Below are 10,665 nucleotides of genomic sequence, written 5' to 3' on the forward strand. Positions count from 1 at the left end.
GTTAACTAGCAGGCCAGGATAGATTATGTCTCCAAACGTTCATGTTGTGTAATGTGTGTAACATGTTAATATTAAAAATTCTATTGATCAAAGGTTCTAATATTAAGGCAGATATGCTTGATATATAATAAGGAAAAGTTAATAAGAAATCATGTACGGATTCATAACAGTAGTATGAAAATAGATCTAAGCATGTCAGGACAGGCTAGTCATGACAGGTTCATTCATCCTTCAAGAAGTCAATCAAGTCAGGCTTGGTCGATTTATTTTTCCTTGATCAGCCAGGTCAGGTTCGGCTTGACTGACCCTGGCATATCAGGACTGTCCAAAAACTATCATATGTAATATGGTTATTACTAAAAATATTTAATTCATATCTACCTTGGAATATGTACTCATGATGACATATTTATTTAAAATATATGTAAAGGATACGACTTACCTATGTAGGAATATTACTTAATACCTTTAATGATTTATTTTTGTGTTATTGGGTGTCATACTGTCGATCAGCATTCCCTGTTTGGTCTGTCCTGATTGGATCTTTAAAGGCGGTCAGGCTTGATTAAGCGAGAAACTTTATTTTTGAGAGCTCTTTCTTCATTGATGTTGTTCACTTTTTTTTTTCCTCGATCTCATTCCACTGAGAATGTACCATGTTGAGTGATACAAATCTCCTTGTGTCTAATCTCAGGCTTTGTACAGTCGTTCATGGTTGAACTGAAAGGCCAGGCTAGTAATGACGTTGAGGCCTGCCCTGATACTGTCCAGAACTGACTTTGAAGCCTGTCACGATCAGGATTGGATTGCCCTGCCAGGCTTGAATTTTCGAAGTTCAAGGTTTCATTTCCTAAAAACATCAAATTATTAGAATTAAGAAAATTCAACATAGAATAAAAGCCAAAAGTACCGAAATTTTAAGTTATATTGTTAACATTTTACAAAACTTGTATTAGATCTAGGAAAAACTTATCTTTAAAATTTTTTTTGTGACAAATATGTCCTCGAAATACGCATTCTCTTATAAAACACTGGAGTTTGTTATAATTATGATCATTGGAAGGAACTTTGACTTGTTTTGGTAATTTTTCTTTTGGATCTAGCAATTCTTCATTGGAAATGGGAGTTATGGAAGCTCTTGTATCAATTTTTCCCAAGGCTCTCAAACTTGTGAGAAGAGAAAATCTTGTGAACTTTCTTGTAGGATTAATAAACTAGTTTCCCCACAGACGGCGCCAATTATTTTGCCTATATTTTGCGCAGGGCTGAAAATATGACCAGGGTAGAATAGTATGGGGGCTAACTAGTATCATCCTATTTTGATGTTATCGTAATCGTACCTAGGCAGGCTTGATTATAATAAAAGTAGTGCAAATAAGGTAAATAACATGACAAAAGGATTTGTACGTGGAAAACCCTTGAATAGGAAAAAACCACGGGCACCAAGTCAGGAGAGGATTTCACTATGATTTAAGAGGATAATATATAACGAGCACAAAGTAGTATATTTTCTAAGTATTATAATAGTCTTGCTTGTAATGTGATAAGTTGTGTTGTGTATGTTCGAGTATGCTTTTTTTTGCCAAATGATCTTCAAATGCTCCTTATATAGCCAAGCTGAATGGCTGCCAAATCTTTGTACTTAATACTGAATATTCCTCCTTAATTGCTGTCTTGATTGTTGTCTTTATTGCGAATTAATGCCTAATAATGCTCCTTCTTTATGACCAAATCTTCCTCTTTAATGCCCATATTTATGTTGTAGAAATCTTATATATAATTATCCATGACTTGGTCAAATGTTGACCTTACACTAGACCGTTGTCCTCTCCGGCCTGGTGCCTGTCTTCTTGTACCCTGGCGGCTTGAAATCCTAACACCATGATTGTCAGGCCAGGGTTGAACTTGATCCTGAAGATGATGCGGGAGTCCAGGCTCATCAACTGGTGCCAAACTTGGACTACCCTAACGGTCCTGCCCTGATCGTCAGGACAGGGTAGAATTCTATCCTGTCATTAGTGCGAAATTCCAGGCCCAACAATTGCCCCTTATATCCTTATTATCGCTGGGTCAGGCCAGTAATAAGGAGATAACCTTCACTTTTTATCTTTTGACAACTTCTCCAGGACGATTCGGCGTGCTTTATCTTTACGAAAACGGCTATTTGCAGTAAATCCCAATCTTTACCGTCTATAAATAATTTCTTCGCTTCATGCTTTATTATCCACCAAAACTTGATAAATTCCTCTAAAATTCTCCCAATCTTTCTTCGAACTTTATCTTCAACTTTCGTCTAGTTTCCCAGAAGTTACCAGAAAATCTGGCTATGGTTGTAAAAAGAAAATCAACCAGGGTTATTGTTGCTCCTGGCACACCATTCGTCCCAAACCCTGAAAATAAGCCTGAATCTTTTAGAAATCAATCCATCACTCTTGGAGATGCATCCCATGCTCTAGCTGTTGATAAGGTCACCATATTCTACAAAACTTTGAGCCGATCGAGGTCCTCAATGAACAACATTCTTTCCCCAATCGTCTCAAACTTGAGTTTGAGAAAATTTTGAAGGGTAAAGGGATCATTCCTGCTGATTCCGACGTATGGATTCCTGAAAATTCTCCCATCTGGGTGGACTGGCGGTATGTATCAGGGCCGACTTGGTTGGGCCTGACCTGACATATCTCAATTATGATACATGCGTCGGTGGTAAGTATCCTCTAACTTTTGCTTGTCCTGCACATATTCTGTTTAGTTCAAAGGAAAGCAAGAAATATTTATGAGGATATACTTTCTTTGCAGTTGACGATTAGCTATCTAATAGTTATTATCCCCTTGAAAGGGTAACTACTTTCCTGGCAATTTCCTCTTTTTGAGAGGTCGTGGCCATTCTGCTGCAGGGTGGAATGCTTTCTTCGTTGTTTGCAGGCTGTAGGATTCTCAAGGTTCCAAAGCATGTTAAGGCGCTACTACGGCTTCAACTTCAGATCTTCTACCAAAATTGTAAATTTTGGCATAGCAGACTTGAATGCCGGGCTTGCCAAAGTCAAGCAGGAAAGTTCACAGGTGGTTGGCCTGTCTTCAGTACTGGAGCTGATATTGATAAGATAATTGATCTGACTGATGCCTCTGCCATTCCTACTCGGTATATTCAGCATGTTACCATGTACGTATGATTCAGTCATGTAGCCTACGTACAATTGACCTGGCTTGTCTTTGCCCCACCATATGAATCAGTAATGTTTGCTTTTTGATCAAGTGTATTCGCGGAGTGTGTGAGTCAATGTTCATTGCTGCGACAAGGCAGGGTAAGACAAGGATTATATTGGAAAAGTATCCTGAGCCGATGAAGGCTAGTATGTTTTGTGAGAAAGAGGAATTATGGCGCTCGGTCAGGCGAGGAATAATTTCTTATCGGTGTTAGTATCTAACCCTGACAAGAGGGATGTCATTCGCAGAAATGTCAAACAATGTTATTTTGTCCAACCAAAGAGTATGCCCTTGGTAGAATCATTAATCATTTTGTACTTTTGCCCCGGGGGAATGTCCTTGTAAAGATAATTTTATATTTTGTTGGTCCTAGTCAGGGAGATTATCCCTGATAGGATAGATATACATTTTGCTACCTTCGCCCCAAAGGGTAAGGGTTTTATTAATGACATAAAGTTCATCTTTCAGGCTTGCTTTGTTTAATCCTGTCATTCTTTTCAAACCTGTTAAACCTGTTTTCTTCAAACCTGTTAACCTGTCTTATTTAAACCAATTAACCTGTTTTCTTCAAACCTGTTAACCTGCTTTCTTTAAACCTTTAAACCTGTTAACCTGTTTTTTTAGTGTTTGCTCCTATCTTGCGATTTAAAGCCAACGTAAGTAATTCAACCATGTATGGTTTTTGCCATAGTGGTTGAAGGGGTGGGAAAACCGGCCTGACAGGAGGACTTATGTCTCCTGCCTGACTGGAGGGCTTGGTAGTTGGCCTGACAGGAGGGCTTTCTAGACTGTTGGTCGGGATAAAACACCCTTGCACCGTCTTGCTGCGTCCAGTCGGTTGTAGATATGTGCAGCAAATTTAGTCAGGTCAGGCAATTATTTCATGCATGATTGGTCCTGCTATTTACTGTATCCGGTGATGGTTACCAACTCGTTAGGCACAGTTAAGTGCATTTTTAAAAAAGTATGTAAACGTACAGTAGACTAGCCCTCAATCCTGAATATTCATGCATATAAACATTTATCATGTATAATTGTTCAGGATTAAAAAATAAGAGAAATTGGGTTAGTTGCATATATATATAGACATGGATTGCACATAGGACATATGAAGCACGTAATTTTTCAGATAGCACGTCAGGTTGAAACACTGATAGCAAAGATATAGTTTTTACCTGATTCAGGGCTGATATAGATTCTTATACATGAAATAATTTCAAATGTGTTACATTCCAAGATCTTGGGATCATTTCTCCTTCTAATGTTTGGAGCATGTAAGATTTTTCAATCTGTTGGGGTCAGGCTGATATTTGCTTCAAAGATATTCAAACCATATCTACATGGATTTTAGCAGGGATGACTTCTTCACAACACTAAACCAATGAATAAGGAGTTTGGCCAGTTTGGCAATCTTTTTGTTTTCTTTTTGACGACCACCTTTTCATTTAATTTCAGCTTGACCATTTGCTTTAGGGTAGCCATGCCCCAGTCCACAAATGGCTAGGGTGTAAAGATTGGATGCAATAACTTAGTTTGTTGATGAATAGTTGGAGCATGCTTATGACAGGCTTCACATTTCGTGTTGTAGTCCAGGCAGTAAGCCATCAGGGTTGGCCAATAGTTGCCAGTCCTCAGAACTTTGTTTTGCTTCATGTGGTAGCAGACAGTTCACGTATGATTTAGCCTGAAATCTTTTAAACAACGTGTCATTGATAACAAAATAGGTAGAACTCTAATTCTAAATGCTCTTAGCCTTATGCCTGCTCTACGGTAGTATATCGCGCAGGAACCAATCATAATAAGGCTTAGTCTATGAATCATTGTCAGTATTGACAGGATTCACCTGTTCAGGCTTGCTGATGGCAGGTTTAAGTAAATGTACAATAAGTACTTTATCATAGCAGGGGTGAAATTTGAACCAAGGCTGACCAAAGCACCAGCCTCGGTATTCAGGTCTCTTGGTATTTCTCAATATCAAATGAATGTAACTTAGCGCAAAGTTTTTTTTTTTTAACACATTCTAAACTTAAAAATTATTTTTGAATCCTTTGCTGTGTAAGTTTTCATTTATTTGATTATCAATTAAAAGTGAATCAGTTTTTACCTTCAGGTTCTGAACACCGAGGTCTAGACATACCTTTAGGCCTGCTATCTGGGCTTCATATTCTGCTTCATTGTTAGTGGCCTTGAACTCACAGCTTACAGCCTGAGCTATCATGTCTCCCTGTGGTGATTTAAGCACTAATCCTAACCATGTCCCCCTAGCATTGGATGCCCCATCTATGAACAAAGTTCATTCTTGGTCTGAGGTCTTATCTTCTAATTGGTTAACTTCTTTTTCGAGGTCAGGTTCTAGGTTAGGGCTAAAATCAGCCACGAAGTCTGCTAAGGCCTGTGATTTAATTGATGTCCTGGGTTCAAAGGTAATATCATAGGTACTAAGCTGGACTGACCATTTGGCCATCCTGCCTGACAGTTCAGGCTTCCGCATGACAGATTTAATGGGTAGGTTAGTTTTGACTATGATAGGCTGACACCCGAAATAAGGGCGCAACTTTGTTTACGATATAATTAAAGCTAAAACATATTTTTCAAATAAATCATACCTCATTTCAGCATCTAGTAGACTTTTTACTTACATCGTAGACATGATGTTGCTGACCTTCTTATACTTTAAGTAGGCACTGATAATATTGTCAATGAGAGAGAGAGAGAGAGAGAGAGAGAGAGAGAGATAAACCAACAAGGGCTTTGCCTAACTTGGCCAGTAAAAATGGAGACGATGATATATATAGCTTCTAATCCTTGAATAATGTTGCCTCGTATTCAGGAGTTTTTTTACTTCCTCGTAGATGTTTATATTTCTTTCAGGGGTGGATTTGTGCTGTTTCTGCCGCACAGACTTCAAAGATGTATCAATATTGAGCCTATAGGTGATAACATCAGCATATACTTCAATTGTATCAAAATAAGATCAAGCAAAGCCATATATATATTTATATATATATTTTTTTTAGAAACTTACTAATTCAGGCCTGACAGAATCAGGGGAGTGACATCTTATTAGGACATGCATGTCAGGGTACTCGTACCTGATCTATTTCTATGCAGGATGATGCTACATATGTGGCCCTAACTGGGTACTGTAATTGCTAGGTGAGAAACTTACCTGACTCGGCAGGCTTTAAGGTTTCAAAATAACAGTCCATGGCTGATTTTTATTCGGGTCAGAATTTGGACTGTCAGTTTTGGATGTCCCTGACTGGTTTTGGTAATTGGAACTCCAGTATTGCTTTAATCCGTTCAGGACTGACTATTATGTCTCCTTTGGTCACCATGTAACTCATAAACTTACCATATGTCACATAAAGTTGCACTTGGCAGGACCGAAATATCTTACAAGGATATCTTAAGTAGCTCATAAATGATACATATGAATTATAAATCATAACCATGTTAACTTGCAGGCCAGGATAGATTATGTCTCCAATCGTTCATGTTGTGTAATGTGTGTAACATGTTAATATTAAAAATTCTATTGATCAAAGGTTCTAATATTATGCCAGACATGCTTGATATATAATAAGGAAAAGTTAATGAGAAATCATGTACGGATTCATAACAGTAGTATGATAATAGATCTAAGCATGTCGGGACAGGCTAGTCATGACAGGTTCATTCATCCTTCAAGAAGTCAATCAAGTCAGGCTTGGTCGATTTATTTTTCCTTGATCAGCCAGGTCAGGTTCGGCTTGACTGACCCTGGCATATTAGGACTGTCCAAAAACTATCATATGTAATATGGTCATTACTAAAAATATTTAATTCATATCTACCTTGGAATATGTACTCATGATGACATATTTATTTAAAAGTTATGTAAAGGATACGACTTACCTTTGTAGGAATATTACTTAATACCTTTAATGATTTATTTTTGTGTTATTGGGTTTCATACTGTCGATCAGCATTCCATGTCTGGTCTGTCCTGATTGGATCTTTAAAGGCGGTCAGGCTTGATTAAGCGAGAAACTTTATTTTTGAGAGCTCTTTCTTCATTGATGTTGTTCACTTTTTATTTTTCCTCGATCTCATTCCACTGAGAATGTACCACGTTGAGTGATACAAATCTCCTTGTGTCTAATCTCAGGCTTTGTACAGCCGTTCATGGTTGAACTGAATGGCCAGGCTAGTAATGATGTTGAGGCCTGCCCTGATACTGTCCAGAACTGACTTTGAAGCCTGTCACGATCAGGACTGGATTGCCCTGCCAGGCTTGAATTTTCGAAGTTCAAGGTTTCATTTCCTAAAAACATCAAATTATTAGAATTAAGAAAATTCACCATAGAATAAACGCCAAAAGTACCGAAATTTTAAGATATATTGTTAACATTTTACAAAACTTGTATTAGATCTAAGAAAAACTTATCTTTAAAAATTTTTTTATGACAAATATGTCCTCGAAATCCGCATTCTCTTAGTAAACACTGGAGTTTGTTATAATTATGATCGTTGGAAGGAACTTTGACTTGTTTTGGTAATTTTTCTTTTGGATCTAGCAATTCTTCATTGGAAGTGGGAGTTATGGAAGCTCTTGTATCAATTTTTCCCAAGGCTCTCAAACTTGTGAGAAGAGAAAATCTTGTGAACTTTCTTGTAGGATTAATAAACTAGTATCCCCACAGACGGCGCCAATTATTTTGCCTATATTTTGCGCAGGGCTGAAAATATGACCAGGGTAGAATAGTATGGGGGCTAACTAGTATCATCCTATTTTGATGTTATCGTAATCGTACCTAGGCAGGCTTGATTATAATAAAAGTAGTGCAAATAAGGTAAATAATATGATTAAAGGATTTGTACGTGGAAAACCCTTGAATGGGAAAAAACCACGGGCACCAAGCCAGGAGAGGATTTCACTATGATTTAAGAGGATAATAATATAACAAGCACAAAGTAGTATATTTTCTAAGTATTATAATAGTCTTGCTTGTAATGTGATAAGTTATGTTGTGTATGTTCGAGTATGCTTTTTTTTTTGCCAAATGATCTTCAAATGCTCCTTATATAGCCAAGCTGAATGGCTGCCAAATCTTTGTACTTAATGCTGAATATTCCTCCTTAATTGCTGTCTTGATTGATGTCTTTATTGCGCATTAATGCCTATTAATGCTCCTTCTTTATGACCAAATCTTCCTCTTTAATGACCATATTTATGTTGTAGAAATCTTATATATAATTATCCATGACTTAGTCAAATGTTGACCTTACACTTAACCGTTGTCCTCTCCGGCCTGGTGCCTGTCTTCTTGTACCCTGGCGGCTTGACATCCTAACACCCTGATTGTCAGGCCAGGGTTGAACTTAATCCTGAAGATGATGCGGGAGTCCAGGCTCATCAACTGGTGCCAAACTTGGACTACCCTAACGGACCTGCCCTGATCATCAGGCCAGGGTAGAATTCTATCCTGTCAGTAGTGCGAAATTCCAGGCCCAACAATTGCCCCTTATCTCCTTATTATCGCTGGGTCAGGCCAGTAATGAGGAGATAACACTTGACCAAGTCATGGATAATTATATATAAGATTTCTACAACATAAATATGGTCATTAAAGAGGAAGATTTGGTCATAAAGAAGGAGCATTAATAGGCATTAATGCGCAATAAAGACAGCAATCAAGACAGCAATTAAGGAGGAATATTCAGCATTAAGTACAAATATTTGGCAGCTATTCAGCTTGCCTATATAAGGAGCATTTGAAGATCATTTGGCAAAAAAAGACATACTCGAACATACACAACACAACTTATCACATTGCAAACAAGACTATTATAATACTTAGAAAATATACTACTTTGTGCTTGTTATATTATTATCCTCTTAAATCATAGTGAAATCCTCTCCTGGCTTGGTGCCCGTGGTTTTTTCCCATTCAAGGCTTTTCCACGTACAAATCCCTTTGTCGTATTATTTACCTTATTTGCACTACTTTTATTATAATCAATCCTGCCTAGGTACGATCACGATAACATCAAAATAGGATAATACTAGTTAACCCCCATAATATTCTATCCTGTTCATATTTCCAGCCCCGCGCAAAATATGGACAAAATAGCAGGTAAGTTCCTTGGTTACATGGTTACAAAAAGAGGCATAGAAGCCAGCCCGGAACAGATAAAAGCTATCCTGGAACTTCAGTCACCCAAGTCTGTCAAAGATATTCAGAAATTGACAGGCCGAGTGGCTGCCCTGAACCGGTTCATATCAAGATCCTCTGAAAGGTGTAAAACATTTTACAACCTGCTCAAAAATAATAAACAGTTCCATTGGAAGGATGAACATGAAGCAGCCTTTCAAGACTTAAAATCGTATCTATCATCGTCACCCTTACTGGCTAAACCAGAGAAGGGGGAACCTCTGTCAGTATACTTATCGGGCACTGACACAGCAGTCAGCGCAGTCCTGGTAAAAGAACATGAAGGCCAATAACATCTTGTCTATTATGTAAGTAAGAGCCTGCTGGATGCCGAGATGAGGTATGGATTACTAGAAAAATATGTTTTAGCTTTAATTATGTCATGTACTAAGCTACGTCCCTATTTTGAAAGCCACCCCATTATAGTCAGGACCAACTTACCCATAAAATCTGTCCTACGCAAGCCTGAATTATCAGGTAGGATGGCCAAAAGGTCAGTTCAACTTAGTACATATGATATTTCCTTTGAACCCAGGACAGCGATTAAATCGCAGGCCTTAGCAGACTTTGTGGCTGATTTCAGCCCTAACCTAGCTGACCTAAAAAATGAGGTTAATCAAATAGAAAATAAAACTCCAGACCAAGAATGGACTCTGTTCATAGATGGGGCATCTAATGCCAGGGGACAGGGTTAGGACTAGGGCTTAAATCGCCACAGGGATACATGATAGCTAAGGCTATAAGCTGTGAGTTCAAAGCTACCAACAATGAAGCAGAATATGAAGCCCTGATAGCAGGCCTAAAGTTATGTCCAGACCTCGGTGTTCAGAACCTGAAGGTAAAAACTGATTCACTTTTAATTGCTAATCAAATAAAGGGAATTTAAAAGGCCAAGGATGAAAAAATAATTTCGTATTTAGAATATGCAAAAAACCTTACCGCTAAATTTGCTTTATTTGATATAGATCAAATACCAAGAGACTTGAACACGCAGGCTGATGCTTTGGCCAGCCTAATTAAGTTCAAATTTTACCCCTGCAGTTTTCAATAAAATACCAATTGTTCATTTATTAGAGCCGGCTATCAGCAAGACTGAACAAGTCAACCCTATCGATCAGGATAGTAATTCTTGGACCAAACCCTATTATGATTGGTTTCTCCGAGCAATACTACCTCAGGGAAGACATGAAGTAAGGGCTTTTAAAATCAGAGCTTCAACCTACGCTATTATCAATAACACTTTATTTAAGAGATCACAGGCAGG

The sequence above is a fragment of the Silene latifolia genome, chromosome 1, assembly GCF_048544455.1.
Source record: "Silene latifolia isolate original U9 population chromosome 1, ASM4854445v1, whole genome shotgun sequence".
Classification (NCBI taxonomy): domain Eukaryota; kingdom Viridiplantae; phylum Streptophyta; class Magnoliopsida; order Caryophyllales; family Caryophyllaceae; genus Silene; species Silene latifolia.